The sequence below is a fragment of the Phascolarctos cinereus genome, unplaced genomic scaffold (assembly GCF_003287225.1).
Source record: "Phascolarctos cinereus isolate Bilbo 61053 unplaced genomic scaffold, phaCin_HiC Scaffold_2;HRSCAF=192, whole genome shotgun sequence".
In the NCBI taxonomy this organism is placed as follows: domain Eukaryota; kingdom Metazoa; phylum Chordata; class Mammalia; order Diprotodontia; family Phascolarctidae; genus Phascolarctos; species Phascolarctos cinereus.
In genome coordinates, this window is record NW_027555625.1 from 342,079,542 (window position 1) to 342,105,789 (window position 26,248).

The window sequence follows — 26,248 nt, forward strand, 5'->3', positions numbered from 1 at the left end:
TACTTATAGTGCCTTTAAGCATATGGTAGTTTCCTTGCCTATCTTTTTAACTAGGTCTATTTTTACTATTGCCTTTTCTGAGATCATGCTTACCACTCCTGCTTTTAAATATTAATCTGAAGCAGAATACAATCTACTCCAATTTCTCATTTTGAATTCTTTTTGTAACCAATATTTTTGGATCCTAATTTTAGTCCATTCTGCTACTTTTCTCTGTTTTATGGGTGAGTTAATACCATTCATAGTTCTGCTTGTGATTGGCAATTGTGTTTTTTCCTTCATCATGTTCTCACACATTTTCCTATCTTTTTGTGCTGTTCCCACAAAGAAGATACTTAAAGAGAAGAAATTTGATCAATATTAATAATCTATAACTGAAGCAATCTGATCCCATTCCTTTGTCCTTTCTCTTTTTACCTAGCCCAGACTTTGCTCACTGGTTTTTCCACTTTCTTTCTCCCCCTTTATCCTCCGAAGCTGAAGTTTGTTTTGCATATGACTATTCCTTCCCTGACTACCCTTCTTAAAACTCCCTCTTCCTTCTCCATATACCTGCCTATTTCCCAATTGAATTTTATGTATTTCTACACACACCAACACCCCCCACCCCCCACATACTGCTTAAATGCAGATATACACATATATACCTATATCCACACACCTTCCCATTTCTATGTTAGAAATTTTGAAGCATGCATTTAATCTTGCAGCTCTCTATTTGTGACATCATAGAAGGGAAATCAGTCTAGGTCACTTAAGTGAGACCCTGGTTCTTCACATGAAACTCCTTGTCTAAACCTACATCATCAAGCTGCTTCTTAGTATGGAGGAGTCCATAATGAACTAGGGGAAAAGATGAAAGCTTAGAACGATCTGTACATGCAGATCTGGAGGCTAGCCTCTCATTGGATCATCTTTTGAGCCTCTTTCTCCTCTGTTGTGGTCTGACCATCATTATAGGTGAGGCCTGGTGGCCTCCTTCCAATTACTTAGGCCTGGAGGTGTCCTTTGCCCTGAAACTTCTATTTCTATGGCTCTTCCTTTCCCCAGCTCAAATGACACTTTGAATTAGGACCAATGCTTTTCCTTACACAAATTCAAATTTGACCTTAGGCCAGCTGCTTTTAGTACCACATCAATCTGTCTCTTTTGTAAAAGTCTTTAAGTCTCCAAGTAGCTGGAACATTCTAGGACAACTGTACTCTTTGCTTTGTACCTCTGTCAACTTAGGTTCCCTAGCCTCACCATGTGTTAACCCAATTTGTATACTTGTTGAAGGCAGGCGAGGAGTAGACAGCAGAGACCTGAGCTCAAGGCTGGAAAGTTAGAGAAGCTTCCTCAGAAGATATAGAGGAGTATCACTTCATTTACATGTGATTTACTTGATTTACATATTCCTGAAAACCTGGGTGTAAGCCAAATTTTTCTAAATTAACGGGTTGTAAAGGGTCCGGCAGAACTAATTGAAGAGGCCTTGCCATGTATGTGTTTGGAAAGGTAAGAATCCTTTTGTAAAACACTTCCAGGGCAACCTTTTACCTCTCCCCCAGGCCTAATGAAGGTGCCCAGTTCTTCAACAATCGGTGTGTAGTTTTCAGCACTGTGTCCTATCCACCTTTTCAGGTTCTGACCAGAGCAGCTTGTGTGCAGCTCTGAGTGCAAGGGAGCTTTTAGTATAGAGCACAACGCAACAGTTGTGGATATGCCAATGTGTGCAGGCCCAATCAGTTTGCCATCTGTTGCTCCTCAGAAGCCCTGCTGTTTTCTCTGCGGGTCTTTCGGCCTTCCCCTTGCCAAACCACTGTTGCTTGACCAGATGCATTGCCATTAAGCAATACCCACAGTTTGTTCTTGTAACAAAGCAAGTTAAAATCTTTATCTCTGGCATCTTTTTATTGCTCTGTCCTACTCCTTTCCTCCTCATTTTCCCTTTCCCCCATGCCATTGAGATTACTAGACTCCCTTCAGTGCTTATTGGTACAGAACCAATGTTGTAATTAGGAGATGGGGAGCAAAGAGAGGAAAACATATAAGAGGAGGTGGTGGTGCTAAATTAACTTTTCAGAGGCTCGAGAATACAATTTAGAGAAAATTTCTTATTGTCAAGGGCAATATACTCCTCCGAGTCATTCAACCTTGTAATCACTGTTTATCCTCATTTTCGTTCACCCCATATATCTAATCCATTGCCAAATCTTGTGGTTTCTCCCTTCACAAAATTTCTCGTACGCACCCCCTTTTCACTAGTCACACAGCTGCCACCCCTGTGGCAAACCCTCATCACCTTGTACCTAGACTATTGAACTAATCTAGTTGGTTAGTCTTGCTGCTTCACGTTTCTCCCTAACTTTCTCTAACTCATTATCTACTCTGCTGCCAAAGTGACTGCTCCCAGCTCCCTCCGGGATTAAAAGTAAAGCCCTCTGATATCTAAAACAAACTTCACAAACTGTTACACTCATACTCTTCAATCTTCCCATACTTTACTCCTTTCCATGCATTCTACAATCCAGTTACGTTACCCTGCTTGTTCAAATTATCGCAAAGAATGCTGTATCTGGATGCCAAAACACTGAAGCTCAATTTGCACCTCTTGCACTTACCAGTTGTACAACTTTGAGCATCTCACTTTTATTCTGTAAACCTTTTTCTTCAGGTGTAAAATGAGGTACCTAGACTAGTTGACCTCAATGGTAATTTCCAATGCTGTGTACCTTGGATGTCTTATTTTGAGACGTTTCTTTAATCCGACACTTTTCTCATAGGTGACAACACAGTATGATAGAGAAAAGCACAGGATTTGGGTGCTATCTAGGCATGTTACCTTTGCCAAATACTTTATCTCTGAGCCTCAGTTTCTGCATCTGTAAAGTGAAGGTAATATTTGTGCTACCTGGAGAAGTGTGAGTTACTATTTTTACTACTCTTATAGATTTTCAACAGCTGGCTTTCAGAGATTTTATCCTTTTACTCAGAACTGTTGCTTTTTATTGCTTGACAGGAGTCAAGAAAGCTCACAATGGTGCAAATAATCTTGACAAAAGAAATCTGTTTTCACATTTAAGCAACAAGCATTTATTAGGCACCTAATATGTATCAGGTGCCATGCTAAGTTCTTGGAACACAAAATGTTCACATGATGGGTTGAAAGATGTGGAGATGTTTAGTCTGAAGGACAGAAGCCTTGATGGAGGTGGGGAGCATAGTAGTTGTCTTCAAATACATGAAGGATGGTCATATGGAGGAATTATTAGACATAATTTGTCTGGTGCCAGAAGGCAAAATGAGAATCAATGCCCAGAAATTGAAGAGAGGCAGATGTCAACTTGATGTAAAAAACAAAAACAAAAACAAAAACAAAAAACTTCCTAACAATTAGAACTGCTCCAAAGTGTAATGGGTTAACTTGGGAGGTGGGTGATGTGATAGAGGATTGGGGTAGACCACTATAGATAGACTCTAATGTATCTTCTGTCTCTTAGATTCTGTGATTCTGTACTCCAAGGAGCCCCATGAAGATGGCTTCTCTCAGAGAATCAAGCTCTGTTGGTGTGTAATCAAGTTCTACTGGTGGTATGTGATTCTGGTTTCTAAGAGAGCATGGCCTAAAGTAAGAGGACTGTTTCCTTTGTCACTGGCTTCTTCAATCGCTGTAGACTAAATGTTAAATTTCCAGTCACTTGATCTAGCTTGCCCTAGCCAACTTTTATCTTCCACCCTAAACATCTTTTTATCATTTATTTTGCCATTGTACTTATATACTGTTACTCTACTCTTCCCCCATGTCCTCCTCTTCTAATTCTGGAACTTTTATTAAATAAATTCTATCACATATTTCTACTGGAAAGGGCATACCTGTCAACCCCCCATTGACTAATAGAAAGTTGATTGGCATGATACGGACCAAATAGTTGCTATTCCTATAAATTCTCATATCAAAATACCCCTCCAGGGTTGCCACTCTCCAACATATATGTTGTCTTCTATTATTAGAAGGTAAGATTTCTTGATGACAGGCACTGTCTCTTTTGTATTTGTATCCTTAAGGCTTAGCCACAGGTCTTGGTACGTAGTATATATTAAATAATGCTTATTCATTCTTTCATACATCTATTCCTTCACTTTCTTTACCAATCTTTAAATATTGTACAGAAAAATCACACAAATTCCAGAAGAATATGTTATCCCTTGTCAGTCATTAAAATTACTTGATTTCTTTTTCTGAACAAAACTAGATCCATAGCAACCCAAACAGGGTTATGATTTCTTAGTTACTGTACAAATAAAGGGGTCAGTCTCTCACTATGTAAGAAATTGTAGAGAATGGTTATTGAAAATTTGGAGAACGTGTATTGTTTAGGAGCCCATCTGTGAGTGCTGGGACCCCTGTGTTGATGGTCTGATATGGCCAAGATAATGACAAGGAGTTTTTCATTTACTATGTAGGAGAAACAAAAAGCAGAGGTACTATAGAGGAAGTGACCTTTTGCAGTAAGCAGAGATGTGCCAATATTGAAACACAATTATCTCAAGTGCCCTCGGGTACCAGCTTCCTGTTGATAACATGTGGTGCTAATTACCTGGAAGAATTCAGGGCAGATGTTTGTGACTGGAATTAATTTGCATGCAGAAGAGATGAGTCTAGCCCCAGGAACCAAGTGGAAAGGAACAGAACCAAGGGAGAGAACCCAAGGAAAGAACTCATCACCAAAATGAAAGGAATATTGGGCATTTTTTCTTTTCCTGTATTGTTGCCATGAAGACTGTAGAACAGTTTCCCTACCCCATTTGTTCATGAGTCACAAATTTTTCCTCCTATATTGTTGTAACCTTTCCAGTGAAATAGGATTTTGATTGGTCCACCAGTATACCTTGCTTTCTGTTTATAGCTTCCTGGGCCTGCAGGGAAGAAGTAGAGATGCTGGTCAATCAAAATCCTCAGCGTTCCAAAGGTCAGAGAGCTATGGCCTATTCAACGTATTTTCCCAGAATGAATGGCATTAACACTGTATATCTTTAACATTTCTTACTGAAACAGCAAAGCTAGCAACAAGCAGACAGACAATAATACCAATGTAATGAATCCTCAATTATAATTATTTTAATTAAAACCAATAATGGTACCAGGTTCTTTAGCCTTTATGTCCTCCTTTCTTCTTTGAGATCAATTTAATTTGAGGAGATGTGCCTGTGTGAGATGTGGCTCAAATAGGGAACTCTCCTTTATTTTGTACTACCTGACCAACATTAGCATGCATTATGGGCTAACAAGGGAATGATGGAGTTTGTGGGTTCAGAGGGGCTAGCCTGTGTGGGGATGTTTGCCAATCAATTTGCTGTCTGGAGGTTGCTGAATGGATGCAGGGTGCATCTAGGGTATAGTCCTAGGTAACCATTGCTTGCAAACTGTGATTACAGAGTGATTCATCTACATAAATGAAGCTTACACCAAGTAGCCCCTACAGGAACAACCACCAAGCAAGACAGCATGACCTGTTTAAGTGAGCTTTCTTATATCATTTTCAGACTCACCTGAGGTCCCAGCCAGTGGCTCTCCCCTTTCAGGTGTTGGCCTTGTCTTTATACCGCCCCCCCTCCTCCAGCTCCTAGTACCATCCTCTACATCAGTAGTTGCTTAATGAATGTTTGTTGAATGCAGGCATGAATGATACCCCCCACTCGTTTTCTGTGTGTACATCTGAAAGGTATTTTTTTTTCCTTCTAGCTAAACCTGTCTCAATAGCAGCTCCTGAGACAGTGATGGTATTTTTTTTTTTTTGGCTACTTAGATGGATAAGTGGTTTTATCAACATGAGTCTTCCCTCCATTGGTGCAGATAACAACTCATCTAGTTATGATTTTTGTCCGTGTGTTTCCATAATCCTTCCTAGAAGATCTTCAAATCCTCATCACCTAGCACAGTGCCTGGTAATACATACTTGTTGACCTACCTTTGTGGAGGTTTTACTCTGGTTATTTGAGTATATTTAAGGTACCAGTACAATTCTTGTCTATCAATTGTGTCTCACTCTTATCATATTGCTTCCTTTCCTAGTTAGGCCTGCCCTTAATAAAGTCTTTTAGGCCACTTTTACAAGTGAATGCTCTTTCTACCAGGGATGGGGAACTTGCAGCCTTCAGGCCTATGGCCTCCAGGCCATATGTAGCCCTCTCAATCCTCAAGCACGGCCCTTTGACTGAATCCAAATTTCACCTTAATAAAAGGATTTGTTCTGTGAAGTTTGGATTCAGTCAAAGGGCCATGCTTGAGGATTGAGAGGGCCACATATGGCCTGGAGGCCACAGGTTCTCCATCCCTGCACTAGACCAAGATGCCTCTGTTCAATTTAGCTATATTCTTCTTGATCACGTAAATTTCAACTATGTGCCCTCTCAGCCCTTGCCTTCCCATGCCCTGTTATTTGGATTAGGTCTGGAAGGGAACTTAGAAGTACTGTACTCTCATCACAGGGAGGGAAAAGTGGAAAAGTGGAATTATTTGCTTGAGGTCACAAAGGTAGCTGAGTTGAGGATCCAGTCTAGGACTTCTGACTTCAAACCCAGCATTCATTCCTTGCTGCTTCTGTAGAAATGGCTATTTCTGGAACTTTAGAAGGGGCATCACAGGATTAGATTGAGTAGGCTCTGCTGAAAACAACCTCTTTATTTGTTGTGCTGTAGGGAAAACTATTTGGAGCCACCCAAATCTGGGAGCACACAGGAGTTGGGAAGGACAACAAAAGAAATCCAGTGGAAGCTGAAATATTCAAAAACAGGGTAACAACACTGCTCCCCCTCCCCCACACAACCAAGGAGGACACCTGCAAAACAAGGGAAGTGCCCAACCCCAAACCTAGTGTAGCAGTTAGCACCTTCAAAATAGTATGGTAAGATCAAGGAAGATGCTTTTCTTGGTACTAATCAGTATGTAGCAAGGGGTTCTGGTCTGATGGAAGAACAAATGTGTGACTTTTGGCAAGTTACTCATTCTCCTTGAGCTTCAGTTTCCATATTTGTGAAATGAGGGGGTGGATCAGATGACCTCTTAGGTCTCTTTTGGCACTAGGTCCATGGTCCTATTACACCAAGGTCTAAAGTCTGTGATGGTCCTGTAAGAGTGGCTTCTGGCTTTAGTGCACCAACCTGCCTTTCACCACTCCTGGAATCATTCCTGTTAAATGGTTATCTCTCAGATTTCTCCTCATTCGACATACTAGAGAAATTCAGAGAATTGGTCTTTCTTATGGAGCGTGTATCACCTCTCCACTCCACCCCTTACACTCTCAGGAGCCCATGGTTGGTTTCCTACCTCTGAAATGCAGGCAAAGAAGTGACGACCAGCAAGGTTCAATGGCATGTAGAAGCTTCCAGCATGGCAGATTCCAGAGAAGGGAGGGGGTGCCAGGCAAGAAAAGAAGGCTTGACTTGGTTCAAAGATAGCCTGTCAGAGAGAGATCAGTCTCCTTATAGTTTTTCTCTTCTACAGCACACTTTCAAGTGTGGCCTCATGCAGTTCCCTCTATGTTGCTTGGCCATTTTTGAATTAGAAAGCAAGCTTCTTTCTCTCCTGTTTGATAGCAGTTCCCAATCTCACTTGCAAATGCAACATTGATTCCACAGCAAATATTTGTGGCTCAGCAATGGGTTGCTCAAAAGGAGAATGAGAATTATTTTACATTTTTGAAACTCCTTAATCCATAAGCTCATATAAATATTGTTTTGAACTGAGAATTTTATGTACTTTGGCTTCATTGCTCCATCTGATTGGTAGTTAATGTCTTTTGCTGTCACGTACTGTAACTCCAAAAAACACAGGCTTTTGAAATTCTTTTTTTTTTTTGGTGTTAAACTAGCTAGGAAGTATTAGCTTCCTTGGTGCATTAAAAAAGCCCTTTATCAAAATGTTAAGCCTGGTTAATTTGCATAAAGTATTTCCTTCACAATGTACTCTCTATTACTTTTGAAACACAAATTACCTTTGCTACTGTGTTGGGGTTTGAATTGGCACGCATGCTATTAGGGTTTTTGATTCCAGGGATGAACAAGTCTCCAAGTCAGAGCTCACAGAAATAAATTGCAATCTTACCTTGTGAAGGCCCCTTGGGTGATTTGAGCTAATCTGGAGCAAAGAAGAAAAAGCAGAAATATGGGATCAGGAAGCTTAGGGTGCTGAGAAGAACTAGGAGCCTGGATAGGGAGGCAAAGATGTCAGAGGACTGTGTTTAGACCTTGGAAGCTGGGTTGTGGCTTTGTGCTTGGGAGAAGGGAAAGGAAAGAGCAGAAAAAAGCTTGGCATGCAATCTATCCTATGCATTCTCATCAAATCAAGCTTTCATAATCATAGCTTTCATTTTGTCAGAAATATTCTGTGGACTTTCTACTGCCACAGTATCAAGCCCAAACTCTAGCCTAGGAAATAATGTTGAAGCCAGATCATGAGGGCCTTAAAGCCAGGCTAGCTCACAGGGAGTCATTGAAGGTTTTTGAGCAAGGGGCAAAGGAAGTACATGATTATGGTTTTGACTTTGGCTCCAAGGATGAGTACTAGGCTCTGCCCATAGAAACCTACTTCTATCCTTAGAGTTTATGGAATCACAGAATTTCAGAGTCAGAAGGGAGCTCAGAGGTCTCTCTCTAGTCCAAACTGACTTGAACTTGGACAAGAATAATCTCTAAAACATTCCTGATACATGGGTCAGACAAACTCTGCTTAAAGCTCTCCAAAATGGAGGAGTCTATACCTCCCAAGGTAGTCCAGTCCCCTTTAGGATAGTCCCATTGTTAGGAAGCTGTTCCTCACATTCAACCTAAACCTATGTCCTCTTACTTCTGCCCTATGGGGCCAAATAGAGTCATAGCTGGCATTTAGCACAGTGCTTTAAAATTGGCATAACACTGAAATTAGATATTCATTTTTGCCTCTTATTAACACTATGTGGTAGGTTTTAGGGTTTTTATTTGAACCTGTGAGTTCAGGTAGAGGGAATTCCCAGTGAGGAAACTGTCTAGCAATGTAGATTGTAACTTCTCTGCAACCTAGAGTCAGAATTGCCCATGGTACTGTGAGATTAGTGACCTAACTATAACTCTATCTATCTGCCTGTAGTATGTATGTACATACACATATATGTATATACACACACATACATCAATACAAATTTACATACAGCCACCCCCACACATACCCCGCACCTCCCACATATTATTATTATTATTATTATTATTACCTCATTATATAGATAAAGAAACTGAGGTCTAGAGAAATGAAATTGTCACATAACTGGTAAGGGCAAGATTTGAACTTCCATTTTCTAACACTCTATTCACAGCACTACATTCCCTTTCTGGGATGAAGTATAAGTATACTTCCTCTTCCTCATGACAGCCCTTCACATATTTGAAGATTGAGATCATATCTCTATTAGATAAGTATCCCTAGTTCCTTTCACTAAACTTTGTGTATAATAGTCTTGAATCTCCTCATTATCTTGTTTTCTGGATGCTCTCTAATTTGCCAATGTCTTTTTGCAAAGGTGGTACTGAAAACTGAACATAAGAGACCAGTGGTGGTATTGGGAGCCAGAGTACATTGGGATTATCCCATGCTCTGGACACTATGCCTCTCTTAATATAGTTTAATGCCAAATTAGCTGTTTCTGCTTGGAGCCACATAATGGGCTTTGGATAGAACAATGGCATAAAAAGTCTTTTTGCCTAGCTGTGTGACCCTGGGCAAGTCACTTAGCCCCAATTGCCTAAAAAAAAGTCTTTTTGCATTTATTTATATCTGTGTTCTTGGAGAAACTTTCTATGCTGGAAAACAACACTGACTAGAAGAACAAATGATTGCATTGTGTCATATTTATTCAGATGTTGTGTCTCTACCTTCCATTTTCCTTATATAAGAAGAAACTGAATGGATTCAACCCCAGAGTCTCTAGGTAGTTTCCCCCTGGGGCTGCCATTTAAAAGACATTTATCATACACTTTTAGTGGCCAACCAGCCAGAACTGGTTGGCCAGGTGGAGAATGGAAGAAATGAGGAAAAGATGCAGGAATATGGTGCAAAGATTAAGTTAAGGAGCTCTGGAGAAGGAAGGGAAAAGGAAAAAGTTATTGGTCATATGATGCTATCATATTCCAGCAGGACATTCCTTTTCCTTACTTGGTTTGTGAACATTTAGGTTTTCTTTCTTCTCTCCTTCATTATGATAGTACTGTTGGATTTTGCCTTCCCATACCAGGAAGACTTGAGCTGAAGGTATAATGGAATTTCTGAGACCATGAGTGACTGAACTATCTTCCTATAAATTAATCATTCAGCCAGCATTTATTAAGCGGTTTGTACTAGTCATTGTCCAAGATATTGGAGATACAAAGTGAAAAACAAACAATGACTGTTCTCAAGGAGTTTACAGTTTAAGAGGAGGAGACAACAGATTTCTAAAAAGAGTAAGGGTTGGGTTGAAATCCCATCAACCTCATTTTAGCCAGATACCTTAACCAGGTGAGAACTTGTCTTAGTTAGTCAATCAAAGGACTTTAGACTAGGTGTGAAAAGTCTTTCATGAAACAATTGATTTGAATAGATCTGTTCCAGTTGGCTGTGGGATTTCTTATGTCCTCTGAATCCAGTTACCTGAAATGAGAAGTTTTTCTAGAAGTTGGACGTTGTACCTTTCCAATATGCCACTGAGGAGAAATCACCTGGGGTGGGGATGGTGTGTGGAAGGGGAAGCTGCTAACTTCAGCCAGGTCTCCACTGTCCTGCTTTTGACCAGAGAAAGGCCTTCCAGCTTCAAAATATCTGGAGGATGTTGAACTTCCCATCTTCTCACTGGTGATCTAAATGACTTTTAGATAGGACATGTGGTTCTACAAGAAGCCCAACAAAGACATGATTCCATGCCTACAGTGAACTTCTTGAGTACCCCACAGAGGCAAGAAAAGGACTTCCAACAAGCAGGAGCTGTGAATTACCCCTTTACCACATATGTTTGCTCTCTAAGCTTGAGCCCATTTCCCCCGGATTCTGTATATACTCGTGTATCATATACTTTTGGAAAGATGTTTTATGTACCACTTTAGTAAATATCCCTTTCTAAGAAATGTTTAATGATTCTCAGCTTATAATCTTGAGTAAAAGCCCAGTGGCAGGGGATTAAGCCAGTGAAATTAGAGAATCATCCCTGACCCCTAAGAACCCTAAAGGGCAGATGTGGCCAAATTCTGGGGACCTGACTCATGAATGGGAATTAGGATAAGGATCCTCAGAGCTTGTAAGAGCTACTTATAAGGGCTGTGTACATAAAATGTATACAAAATAAATATAAAGTTGTTGTGGGGGAGACACCAGCAGCAAGGGCAAGAATTGATCAACAAAGGTTTCATTTTGAAGATGGGTTGTTTTGAAGGTAACAAGGGATTCTAAGAGGTAGAGGTAATATTCTAGGCATGTGAGAGTGGAGAGATGAATTTATGAGAAGACAATGAAACTATTTCTTTCCTGCTACTTCCATGGCAACCTTGACCTTGGGGAGGGGTTTGTGTATACTAGTCATACTCTGTGCCCATTACTGCCTGATATTATCATACTTTTCCTAATTAAATCGTTCAACTTTACTGACACCTTTGATATGTCTAGAACTGAAAGGAGAAAACAGCAGGTGGAGGCTGAGCCAAAAGTTAACTGGAACTTAAGATAATAAGGAAGGTGCTATGATATAGCCATTACTTCCCCTTTCCCTCTTTCCTTTCCTTCCTTCCTTCCTTCCTTCCTTCCTTCCTTCCTTCCTTCCTTCCTTCCTTCCTTCCTTCCTTCCTTCCTTCCTTCCTTCCTTCCTTCCTTCCTTCCTTCCTTCTTCATTTACTCAGCATCTATTATGAGCAAAGAACTGTGCTAGATGCCTTGGTAGTTATGAATAAGATAGACAAATAAGAGGTAGAAAGGTCATCTGTTGTCTCTGGGTTTCATCTTCCTCATCTATAAAATGAAGGTGTTGGACTAATTTACCTTCTAGCTCAAACTCTCTTGATGCTATGATCAAAAGACCCCTGCCTTCAAGGAGCTTAATAGATTCATAGATGGAGAAGACAAATCCATATATAACTTTCTTTCTTCCTTCCTTCCCTTCTCTTTCTTTAATTTTCACATTAGTCACGTTGTAAAGAAGAATTAGAACCAATGCAAAGAACCACGAGAAGGAAGAAACAAAGCAAAACAACAACAACAAAGAGAGCAAATCGTATGCTTCCATCTCTATTCAGCGTCCATAGTTCTTTCTCTGGATGTGGACGCCATTTTCCATCATGCCTCTTTTGGAGTTCTCTTAGTTCCTTGCATTGCTGACAGGAGCCAAGTCTATGAAAGTCAGTCATCACACGATGTGGCTGTTATTGTGTACAATGTTCTCCTGGTTCAGCTCACTTCACTCAGCATCAGTTCATATAAGTCTTTCCAGGTTTTTCTGAAGTCTGCCTACTCATCATTTCTTATAACAAACAATACTATTCCATTGCATTCATATACCACAATATGTTCATCCATTTCCCAATTGATGGGCATCCCTTCAATTTTTAATTCTTGGCCACCACAAAAAGAACTATCATAAATATTTTTATACATGTGGGTCCTTTTCCCATTTTTATGATCTCCTTGGGATACAGACCTAGAAGTGGTATTGCTGGGTCAAAGGGTATGTACAGTTTTATAGCCCTTTGGTCATAGTTCCAAATTACTCTCCAGAATGGTTGGATCAGTTCACAATTCCACCAACAATGCATTAGTGTTCCAATTTTCCCACATCTTCTCCAACATTTATCATTTTCCTGTTTTGTCATGTTAGCTAACCTGATAGGTGTAATGTGGTACCTCAGAGTTGTTTTGATTTGCATTTCTCTAATCAATAGTAATTTAGAGCATTTTTTTCATATGATAATAGATAGCTTTAATTTCGTCCTTTGAAAACTTCCTGTTCTTATCCTTTGACCATTTATCAATTGGGGAATGACTTGTATTCTTATAAATTTGACTCAGTTCTCTCTATATTTTAGAAATAAAGCCTTTATCAGGGGCACTGGCAGTAAAAATTGTTTCCCAGCTTCCTGCTTTCCTTCTAATCTTGGTTGCATTGGCTCATACATAATTGTATTTTTTTTCTGCCAAAGACGAGGTTTATTAGAACATCTGTCATATTGGGCAGACTCTTAAGGAGTCTGAACATTAGTAAGCTATTGGCTAGATTATAAGAATCTGAGCAGTGGCTAGATTTTAGGAATCTGAGCTTCATATATAACTTTAATACAAGCTAGAATGCAATACAAGCCACAAAAGAAGTACAAACTAAGTGTTATGAGAATATAGAGGAGTGAGAGATGCTATATTTCTGTAGGGGATCAAGAGAGTCTTCACAGAGATGAAAACTTTTGAACTAAGGTTTAAAAAATGCCTGGTAATTGGACAGGCATCAGTGAGAAGCAGAGCACTCCAGGGTGAGGTAGGATGGTAGGGCGTGTCTTAGGGAAAGTCATGGAGGGAGAGAGAGCAAGAAGGAAGGGCGTTATTTATTCAATACCATCCCAATTAAATTACTAAAAAATTATCTTATTGAGTTAGAAAAATAATAACAAAGTTCATTTGGAAGAACAAAAGTCAGGAACTTCAAAGAAACCATGGAAAAAAGATGTAAAGGAAGCAAATTCAGTAGTATCAGATCTTAACATATATTGTAAGGTGAGACCATTGTTGAAGTGTAAACTGATTATTTTGATTATTTTAAATAAAAAATCTCTTGTATAAATAAAACCTATGTAGCCAAGAATAGAAGGGACGCAGAAAATTGCAAAAAGAAAAACCTTTCAAAAACAATCTCTCAGATAGGATGTGATTGGGTTGGAATATTGCTGTGATATAAGAAATGATGAGCTGGTTGGTTTAGAAAAACATGAAAAAACTTGGACTTATGAAGGAAGATGTTATCCATCTTTAGATAAATAGATGATGACTGGAAATAAGCATAGTATAGTCTTACACATACTGTGTAGATGTATATATATATGTGCATGTTTATAGATATCTATATATATGTATATATATATATTTGCACTTAATTGTAACCTTCTTTAGGGTAGGGGAGGGAGGAGGGAAGGGAAGAAAAGCAAAAAGTGCACAACAGAAAACGAAAGGAAACCTATGTTGCAAAGAAAAGCTGGGCAGCTTTGAAAACGTTGTATGGTATTTATTATATAGGTTTTCTTGAAATGGAAATTTATGGTTTTATATTGAATCCTCAAATATATTCTGCTGTGTACGTGGTAATGTTTTTTTTTTCTTTTCTCATTTTATATTTAAATTTAAAATAAATTTAAAAATTTACCAAAAAAAGGAAGGGCATTTTTGTTAAGTTGGAATATTACTGACCATGGGAAGTTCCACATGGCCACTATTAATTTTCAACTTGAAACCCCAGAGGTTAATATTAGACGGAATGTATGGGTATGCTGAAGTAAAATGTGTGACTCGTGCATATATGAATGGAGGTATATTTAGAGCTGGGTAATTAGAGACAAGTTGAAATCTGTGCATCCTAAAACAGACAAACAAGAAACTCATGAATACTAAATTCTCTTTGGGTATCTGGCAGGAAACAGATATATACACACTCTGGGAAGAAATAAAAGTCACTGGCATTCTCTGTTCTATAACAGGTACTGAGCGTCATCACTTATGGTCACAACTAGAAAAGAACAAAAATATTTTTGGCTCTTCCCTTTCTCTGTGATGTTCAAAGCCAGATTCTTTGTAGTACTGTGACACCAGAAATAATCCAGGTTTGATACTGGGGAAATAGAACTGAAATGTCTTGGGTTCTGTGTTTCTTGTGGGACTTGAAACTGACTTTTTGCTTCATGCTGAAAGTAAAAGAAGGGAATTCTGTGAACTTCATTCATTCAACAAGCACTTGTTAAGTATGCACTAAGAGCAAGGCATTAGGTTGGTTGGCTAGTTTGTTGTCCTTCCTTCTTGAAGAAGACCAAAGTCACATCACTATGTTACAGTCAAGTTACAGTGTGTCTGAGTGTGGCTGATCAGATCAACATGAGCTCAGAATGCTCTACCACCGGTCAGGCACAAATAGGCCATGGGAACATCTGGGGCGGATTCTCTAAATTTGTGCATCTCCCATTTCTTTTGAGCTGTTTCATTTCTGCTTTGCTGATAGAGTGCAGCACCTTCTCTGATGTGGGTACGCCAAGCTGAGTGGTCCTGTGCCAGTGTCTCCCATGTCACACAATCAATTCCAAAGTTCTTAAGGGAGACTTCGAGAGTGTCCTTGTATCGCTTCTTCTGACTACTGTGTGAACACTTGCCCTGTGCGAGCTCTCCATGAAATAGTCTTTTAGGCAAACCTACATTTGGCATTCAAATAACTTGGCCAGCCCATTGTAGTTGAGTTCTCTGCAGTAGAGTTTGAATGCTTGGCAGTTTAGTTTGAGGAAGGACCTCAGTGCTTCATTCTGCCAAGTGATCTTCAGAATCTTCCTAAGACATTTCAAATGGAAGCTATTCAGTTTCCTGGCATGGTGTCGGTAGACTGTCCAGATTTCACAGCTGTACAACAATGAGGTCAGCACAATGGCTCTGTACACCTTCAGTTTGGTAATGTGAACCCTGAACCCCATGAACCTCACAAACCCCAATTTGAAACAGAGTCTGCTCTGAGAAAGAGACAAATGGAATTGGGGTACATGTGTCCATGGTTTAATTTCTCAAAGTGGCTTAACATGCATTGCATGGGAGTTCAGTCTAAAACTGGGCCCTCTTAAGGGGGCCAATTCAGAACTGGCTCAGTTTGGGATTTTAGGGTACAGCATTATATGCCCTTCGAAAAGTAGGTGTTCCGGGGGGCAACTAGGTGGCACAGTGAATACTGCACTGGCCCTGAAGTCAGGAGGACCTGAGTTCAAATCCAACCTCAGACCAAACATTTAACATTTACTAGCTGTGTGACCCTGGGCAAGTCACTTAACCCCAATTGCCTAAAAAAGAAAAGAAAAGAAAAGAAAAGTAGGTGTTCCCAAGAGGTGCCAGTCAATTGTGATTGGCCAACATACTAGGAGGTAGGTCATATTAAAATGAGGTCTTGAGTACATGCTTTAGATCAGAGTCCACAGGGGCCAATATTGCCCTTCATCAAAGGAAATATTACTCCCAGTCTTGGAAGTCTGTTTATACCCACACCTGAGTAGGATAAAATCAATTCAGGCCTGGGTTAGAGTTTGACCAAAATAAGAAGATTTGATGCAATCCCATTATCAGGGATGTCCTTCCAAACAACTTTGGACAGAAGGCTGGCAGGGTGGAGCTCTGAGTCTCCAAGACACAGATTACCAAGAGAAATCATTTTTAACATTAGTCAGTTTAATACCTCTTCTCTCACACACTTTCCTTCGGAGCCTCCCAAACACTAAGCTAGCTCTCACAATGCATGAATCAACCTCATCATCAATGGGTACACCCCTAGAAAGTATACTCGGTGTTGGTCCTACAAAGACTGAAATGAAATGGTCCCTGCCCTTAAGGAGTTCACATTCCACTGGGGGCAAATTTAGTTTTCATGAACAGAGTGTGGTGCCATGGAAAGAGTGCTGGACTGAGAGCCCATGTAAGATGCCTCCATTTAATGGAATTGCCCAGTCCAGTGATGGATGTCTTATTCATCTGTAGGCTATACTCGGGACTTCCTCTGCCTAGTCCTGGGCCCTACAACCTTTGTTTCCCTCACTCTTTTGTGTCCCACCCCTCTGAAAACTTTTGCTGTACTTGTTATCTCCCTCCTTGAGAAAGTGTTGAGGTTTTGATGTTTAGGGTGTTGGGACCCCAAAATCATGACACATAGGTCCTGCCCGAAAGAATTTGACCCAAGCTTTCTTTCAGCCAAAGACAAGGCTTATTAAAGATGAGCCATATAGGCCAGACTCTTTAGGAATCTGAATATTTGTGATGCTCATAAGGACAAGTGGGCATGAGGAAGTCTCAGCCCCTAAATGGCGGCCAGGATGGATCTCATATACAGTCAAGTAGTTTGAAGTGACCAAGGAAAGGGCTGGGAGGAGGATCTTGAAGTTGGGGTGACTGGGAGAGGAGTTTAGGGAGGATCTTGAAGCTGGGGTGACTGGGGAAAGGGTCCTAGGAGAATCCTGATGGGAGTGTCTGGGAGGTTGAATGGCGTCTGGATAAGATCAAGAATGGGAAGTATAACCCAGAGCTATTAGGCCAGTAATAGACAATAGAGGGCTAGGCTTAAATTAGGGTGACAAAGAATTTGGAGATAGGGCCTAGGCCATAAGGAAGAGTCAGTTGATCGGAATAATAATAACCTCAGGAGACTGCTAGACTTCCTTGACCAGGTAAAAGTTCACATAAGGTTCAAGGGTTTTCTGGGGCCCCTAGACAAATGGGACCCAAATTCTTTTTGCGGTGAGGGGCAAAGGTCTCAGCCTGGGTCTATACCCCATCAAAAGTAAGTTCCTTGAGGGCAGAGACTACCTTTCTTTCTATTCATGTTTTATTGCCAGTGATTGGCATATAGTAAGCACTTAATACATGCTAGTTGAGTCAGAAAACCTGGGTTTGATTCCTGATTCTTTTACTTATAACTTAACTACTCTGAACCTCATTTTACTTATCTATAAAATGAAAGGTTTAGACTAGATGATTTATAAGGTCCTTTTTATCACTAAATCTTTGAACCTCTGACCCTCAGACCTATGGAGGCCTGGTCATCCCGTCAAGTGGTGGGGTGCGGGTGGGGGAGCAATGGAAAGAATGCTGACTGAAATCAGAGAACCTGGGTTCAGATCCCAGCTCTGAAGCTGTATGACCTCTGTGACCTTGGGCAGCTCACTTAATTTATGAGGATTGGGCTAGATGTTTTCTGAATCCCTTCTGGCTGAGATTTGTGATCCTGTGATAAGTAGGGAAGGAGATTTCACTCTTCCTTCTATGACCATTTAGTAGCAGGGAGAAAGAAACACACCGTTGACCTACCTCTTCCACATTGCATTTAATGTCAGGAATATTCATTTTCAGATTTTTCATCTAAATACAATGATTGTCTTGCTCCCCAAAGAATTGAGTCTGAACAAACCAATCTTCAGAGTCCCAAGACAACAGAGGTTTTTATGATGAGGAAAGGGCCTCTCCCTCTTTAGAATTCTTGCAAGGCTCCTTTCTGCTGTTCCTTTCCACGCAATCCACAACTGCCTTGTGTTAGCAGCTGTTCTGGCTCTTGTTATTTCATGTGCACATGCCTTGTTTTTCCACCTAAATTATTCCCACTTTTTTGATTATTTTTTTATTATTACAATATCCTGTTTCAATAATTAGCTCATTTTAAGCATGGAGGCAATAAAATGGTCCTTAAGGTACACTTGGTTCCCTTCTCTTTGGCTTCAGGAAGTTTATTTCAGATGAAAAGTTTTCAGTTCAGTCATAATTGCTCTGAGCCCCAAGTTAGGAAAATTCCTAACACCTAGTCAAAGATTGGGCCTGGCCTTGCATTTATACCTGTATCTAGTTAGCTCTTGGGCACTTTGTGGAGGAGGCAAAATTCAGGTAACTGGAAACATTTAGGTAATAAAACAGCAGATTATGTTATAGTGTCTGTGGATCCGCATTAGGAAGGGTAAGTTGAGGAAACAGCTGAACTCTTTTGGGAGTTTCCCATCAACATAGGTCCTACACTCCAAGACTCCTGTAGAACTGATGAGGTGGAAAAGAGTGCCTGAGGCAGATGGAACAAGCAGGACTTGAGATAGGAGGTGGGATAGAGGATGTGACCAGCCAGAAAAGTGATCAAATAAGACTCTGCATTGAAGCCCCTATCTGTGTGCTTTCACAAAGCATTCTCAATTCCAGAGTAATTCTTCAATCTCTTTACTTATTACCTCTGTACTACCTGATATCCCAGGAATTTTGGAGTCATACTTGCTCTTCCCATTCTCTTGTCCCCTTCCTTCTATTCCATAAAAATTGTATTTAAACCATACCTTTGACCTGGCTAACTGTCTCTGCCTCCTGCGGGAAGCAGGGGCCATTCTACACCCTTAGGGGAGTAGGACCTGTGGCCTATGCTCTGCCTCCCACGTGGAGCAGAGTGCATTGGGGCTCTACCTCACAGGGAGCAGACCTGCTTAGGCACATCACCTCAATAAATGCCTTTCTTTAACTTGGAGACTGTCCGAGTGAATTCTTTCAGGACACTAGGACCCATATGTCTATTCATCATTTCAGGTAGCACCCCTACATTCTTGGGGTCCACCCTGAACTCATCACCAGTGGCTACAGAGAAGGTCTAAGTGAATTCTTTCACACCTGAACCAGCTCTTCCAACTCTAACCTCAACATAAACAATAACTTTCCTTGATATCTTCTGTGGGCATGAGCTCTGTAATGATTATACTAGATGATCAAATATGCTGGAGCTTCCCCTTTTCACAATGGAACCAGACAATGGAGTAGCACAATAACTAGCCAATCAAGAGGACTTCTGAAGTTCAGGGCTACTTGACACACCAGTGATCCTTTGTGAGTTGCTGTTTGTCCTTCATTCTTAAAGGGGACCAATGACATCAGGAAGGTGATGTCATGACTTGCAAGTGAATTGAATTTAATTGAGGCAGGGCTATGTAAAGTCACCAGCCTCATTCTCTCCTCTAGAGCCATCTGGGTCCAATGGCAAGAAATAGATAAGGACAAATAGAGATGGCCCTAGATGCAGTGGGGAGACCTTGGCCTTTTTAAGCTAAGGTCTTTCTCAAGTCTGTTTGTCTGAGGCAACACCCATTCAGTGATTAAGGATAGGTAAGAAATGAGGCAAAAAAAAATGGCCTCTTTTACCTACTAACCCCCCCCCAGCACTTTGTACATAGGTATTTAATAAATAATAAATGGAATAAGGAAGGTGAATCTTAGACTGTTCTAGAAGAGTTAGTTACAGAAGTACTCAAAAATTTCTTCTTTAAGCGCATGGATGCCCAAAATGGGGCTTATGGTGAGGCTCTATCACATGTTAAAAATCACATAGAGCTCCATTTTGAGAAGCAACCAGGTAGAGTGAAAAGATTCTGGCTTAGAGTCCAGGCATGGATTTGAATTCTGGCTCTGATCTTTTCTCTCTGTGTGACTAAAGGAATGTCATTTCCTTCCCATAAGCCTCATTTTTTCTCATTTATAAAATAGGAATAAAAATAATAATAATAATAATAATAATTAATAATAATAATAATAATACACGCTCGATATTTTTCTGGGATTGTATTGTTGCTTAGTCTCCTTTCAGTTATATCTGACTCTGTGGGACCCCAATTGGGGTTTTCTTGGCAAAGATACCGGAGTGGCTTGCCATTTCCTTCTCCAGCTCATTTTACAGATGAGGAAACTGAGGCAAACAGGGTTAAGTGACTTGCTCAGGGTCACACAACTAGTAAATGTCTGAGGCCACATTTGAACTCAGATCTTTCTGACTCTAGGCTCAGTTCTCTATCTGCTACAGCACCTAGAAGATTGTGGAGAGGAAAATGTTTTGTTTGAGTTATTTTATTATATGTCAAAGATGGAATCAAAGAACACAGGATTTGGAGTGAGAGAACGAAGCTTAAAATCCTAGTTCTGTGATATCAGGCAAGTCAACTTCTCTAGAACTCAGTGACCGCTTCTGTAAAATGAGAATGTTGTACTAGATGATCCCAGAGGGTCCTTCTGCTTCTAAATCCTGTAATGATTTTTATAGACCCATGAAACAAGACTTATCAATACAATGATGAACCTTAACTTTAACAGTGGTTTTACTATGGATTTTCTTGGACACTGATTGAGAATGCCTGCCAGAACAGAACTGAAGGCCTGGGAAAGGTTCAGGGGCTGACCTTGAGGCCTGGTGGCGTCTGAACACTTGTTATCTGAACAGGAACCAAATGCCCCAGCTCTATGGGGAGTAAAGGCACCTTTTTTTGTGACAGTGCAAGCGATGTCAGTGATATGGAGGAGAAGAAACTGGTTTTACCAAAGAGCTTTTGAATAATCAAACTTGTTCTCATCGGGTTAAACGAAGCTCCTCATCTTTCACCCCATTTAAACACTAGGGGACACCGTGGGTCTCCTCCCTGCCAGCTACATCTCTCTGTGCCCCATAACTTCTCTACTAGCTCACACTTCTATCAACCTTTTAAGGCTTATAGAGCAATTTCCTCATAATACTCCTGGCAGTCTAGGTGATATTATCTCCATTTTATAGAAGAGGAAAATGAGACTCACAGACATTAAGTAATTTGACCACTGTCACATGGCTACCTAGATACCTAGGTTCCAAGTCTTGTATATTTTAAGACAATTTAATAAATGTTTCTTTTTTAAAATTTATTTGGAATTTATGAAATAAAACAAGCATTTCCATAACATAGTATAATAAAAAAGATTATTACTCATGAAATTGCATATCTATTATGTACAATTTGCTATTCCTTTTAAATATATAATAAAATTATCATGTAAATTTCTATTTTTTCCCTCCCCCCCACCTTATAGATGGTTACTACTAGATGCAAATAGGTGTTGTTAAACATGATTTCTCTTAATAATCTGCGTAGTGGAGACTCAAAGCTCTCCTCCTGTCAGCCTTCTGACCAAAGTTCTTTAGAAGGACATCTCTGATAGTGAGATTGCATCGAATCTTCTTATTTTGGTCAAACTGCAATCTAGGCCTGAATTGATTTTACCCTACTCAGATTTGTGTGGGGACAGGCTTCCAAGACTGGGGGTGGCATTTCCTTTGATCGTGGGTGATACTGGCTCCTGTGGACTGAGTGATCTAAGGGACCCACCTACCCTCTACTGTGTTGACCAATCACAGTTGATTGGCACCCCCTTGGGAACACCTACTCTTCAAAGGGCACATAAGGCTATATCCCAAAATCCCAAACTGAGCCAGAGAAATTAAATTGTAGGCACATGTACCCCAATTTTATTTGCCTCTTTCTTGGAGCAGACTGTATTTCAGATTGGGGTTTGTGGGATTCATGGGGTTCAGGGTTCACAGTGTATACATGTAAAATTTTTTTATACATACTTCTATTTATCAGTTCTTTCTCTGGATACAGATAGCCTCTTTCTTCATATGTCCTTTATAATTAATTTGTGTATTTATAATAGTCAAAATGACTTATTTGTTCAATGTGGTTCTTAAAAGAATGTTGTTGTTACTGTGTACACTATTCTGTTGATTCTTATGTATTTACTATATGAGAGGCACTCTTCTGGATTCTAGGGACACCAAAACGGAAAAAAAAATTATCAGAGAGTTTAAAATCTAATAATACATGACACCATCTCTACTCTGATCTTTCTGGGTTTCTAGTAGCACAGAACCACCACATATGAGACCTAAGCCTCATTATAACTATGTAGACTAATTTAAAACTAAACTGTTTGCTAGAGTGGGTTCCAGTAGAAATCTGCAAGGGAGGGAGTTAGGTTAGCTAAGGGATTACATAGTACCGTGGTTCTACAACTCTGCAACTGGAAAGAAAGGGCCAGTGCATTTGGTCCAGGGAACTCAGGTGGATGAATATCTAAAACCATGTGCTGAAAAGAAATTATCAGTCTCATCAGGGACCACTTCCAGTTCAGGGATAATCTGGCTAGGACTTTGGAAAATTTGGTTTTAGAAGTTTGGGTAGCCTTAGGGCTAAGAGTGGGACTGAGTTGATTTCTTTTACATACATACCTAACTACTTTCCCAGCAAAGAGGATTTCTGAATTTTACATGTTTTATTCATTTAGGCTTGATATAAACAAACAAATAAATAAGCATTCTACCTTGCTGAGTGCTAGATAAGCACTGTGGATACAAAAAAAAAAGAAAAAGCCAGTTCCTCCCCTCAAAGAATTCACCATTTAATATGGGAGACAACAAGCAAACAAATGTATGTATATACAAACAAGGATTAACAGGGAATAATTAAAAAAGGGAAGGCACTAGAAATAAGAAGGTTTGAGAAAGGCTTACTTTAGAAGATGGTATTTTAGTTGGGACTTGAAGGAAGCCTAGGAGGTGAAGATGAGGGGGGGGGGGAATCATTTCAAGCATGGAGAGCAGCCAGAGAAAATGCCCGGAATCAAGATACTGAGTATCTTGTTCATGGAATAGCCAAGAGTACATGGCAAGGAACAAGGTGTAAGAAGACTAAAAAGGTAGGGAAGCGGTCTGATAACAAAGGGCTTCAAAAGCCAAACAGAGGAATTTGATTCTGGAGGCAATGGGGAGCCACTAGAGTTTATTAAGTCGGGAGAGGGGACAGTGAGGTGATATGACCAGACCTGCATTTTAGGAAAATCACTTTGGTGACTGAATAGAGAATGGATTGGAGTGAGAAGAGCCTTGAGGCAGGCAGGTTATTGCTGTAATCTAGGTGTGTGTTGATAAAGGCCTGCACCAGGGTGATGACAGTGTCAGTAGAGAGAAGGAAAAACTTTTAAACTAGGTCTGACCAAAAGTGGAACGCATTTACTTGTAAGGTAGTAAGTTCCCGTCATTGGAGGTCTCCAGGTAAAGAAAGGCTGGGTAGCTACTTGTTGGAAAAGTTGTAGAGGAGATTGTTGGTCAAATTCAGGTTGAACTAGAGAGTTTCTGAGATATATTCCACCTCTGAGATTTGGTTTGGAAAAAAAGACATATATCTTTGGCAAGAAATGTGGGCGTTGGGGCAGCTAGGTGGCACAGTGGATAGAGTACCAGCCCTGAAGTCAGGAGGACCTGAGTTCAAACCTGGCCTCAGACACAAAACACTCACTAGCTGTGTGAGTCTGGGCAAGTCACTTAACCATTGCCTAACAAAAAAAAAAAAAAAAGAAAAGAAATGTGGGCATAGAAACCAAGGATAGGGACAATAATCCACTTGTAACCAATGGCTCAGTAAATGTGCTACTAATATATATATGAGAAGCAGCCTACAGGAGAGCTATGTGTCCGGGACTAAGATCAGGATGCCTAGGTTCTAGTGTCCTGATTGTAGGAATGTCACTTCTATCTGAGCCTCAAAGTTCTCATCTGGAAAATGAGAGGATTGGACTAAATAATCTCCAGGACCCCTTGCAATTGTGAAAATTCTATAGTTCTATAACAGAAAACATGTAACAAATGCTTTTATGAAGTGAAGATTTTTCTCTCAAATAACTGTTTTTGTAAATTCAAATGTTTACATGTTGCATTTTCTTGAAGTGGAATATACTTGTCCTTAAACTAACACTACTTTTTAAATTTTTAAAAAAATTAATAGTATTTTATTTTTTCCAATTACATGTAAAGCAACATTCATATTTTGAAAGATTTTGAGCTCCAAATTTTTCTCCTGCCCCAATCCCCAAGATGGCCAGCAATCTGATATAGCTTTTACATATTCAGTCGTGTGAAACATATTTCCACATTAGTTATGTTGTGAAAGAAGACATAGAACAAAAGTAAAAAATCATGGAAAACCCCCCCGAAAAAGTGAAAATAATACGCTTCAATCTGCATTCAGACTCCATCAGTTCTTTCTCCAGATGTGGATGGCATTTTCCATCAGGAGTTTACTGGAATCGCTTTGGATCATCATATTGCTGAAAGGAATTGTCAATCATAGTTGATCATCGAACAATGTTACTGTTACTGTGTACAATGTTCTCCTGGTTCCACCCATTTTACTTTGCATCACTTTATGTAAGTCTTTCCAGGTTTTTCTGAAATCAGCCTGCTCATCATTTTTTATATCACAGTAGTATTCTATCACAATCATATGTCACAACTTGTTCAGCCATTCCCCAACTGATGGGTATATCCCCTCAATTTCCAATTCTATGCCACCACAAAAACCGCTGCTATAAATATTTTTGTACAGGTAGGTCACTTTCCCTTTTGTATGATCTCTTTGGGATACAGATCTAGTAGTGGTATTGTTGGATCGAAGGGTATGCACAGTTTGATTATCCTTTGGGCATAGTTCCAAATTGCTCTCTAGAATGGTTGGATCAGTTCACAACTTTACCAACAGTGCATTAGTTTCCCAATTTTCCCACACCTTGTCCAATATTTATCATTTTCCTTTTCTGTCATATTAGCCAATCTGATATAAACTAAGACTTCTAAGAAATGGCATATAGGAAGATACTGTAGTATCATACAAAAGTATTTGGAAAAACAAAACAAAACAACTCCAGAAGGATTCGGAATCTGAGGACTTGAGTTCTGACACCAGCTGTGCTACTTACTAGTTATGTGACCTTGGAAAAATTAGTTAGCTTCTCTGGGCCTCAGTTTCCCCATCTATAAAATGAGGTGTTAATATTATTTTTGTTTATTTTTTATTTTTGAAGAGGACTAATGACATCACAGAGTGATGTCTTAATTTGTGTGAATTGGATTTGAGAGGTAGAGTTGCACAAAGGCACCAGCACCATCAATCTCATCACATTCACTTGGGGATGGATGTTCTTGGCTGCTGAAAATCTGGCCCTTTAATTCACAGGGTGACAAAGGAGTCCCGTGACTAGCAGTTCCAGAATGTCCCGTTGTCATATAGTGCATCCATGCACAGAGTCATGTAAGTGCAGTGGCAAGAAAAAAGTCAGGACCACTGGCGATGGCCTTGGATACAATGGATGACCTTGGTGTCTTTGATGTCTGAGCAAGATCTAAGTGCTCTGCAGGGCCTGCTTCAGCTGTCTTCATGGCAGGTAGAACAAATTGTTTTCATCTACCCATTCCTCTGGGAGAAGTCTTCACATTCTTGGAGTAGACATCCCTCTAGCACAAACAATGACCCAGTGTATGCACACACTGCTTGACAGTTTACCTTAAGGTATATTACATTAGTGAGAGAGGATAAAATCCCCTCTTTTACTTATCTGTTTTAGTACAATAATGCCTAAGTTTTCTTCTAACTAAAATCCAGTGTACTTCCTATTTTAAAGGACAGTGTTCTCCTGGACCAGCGTAATCTTGGTTTTAAGTCCCAGTTTACCATAGAGAAGATCCCTCACCAATTTCACCCAGGATAATGTGGGTCAGCACAGTACATCCATTTGTAGGTCTATTATTTCTCTGCGCAGTGTGGTTGAAGACCTCTTTATAAGGCTGACTCATTCATGAGGTGGGTAACGTGAATGGACATGAAGGCCCCAAAGCAAAGTGTCATTGTGGAACATTCTGGC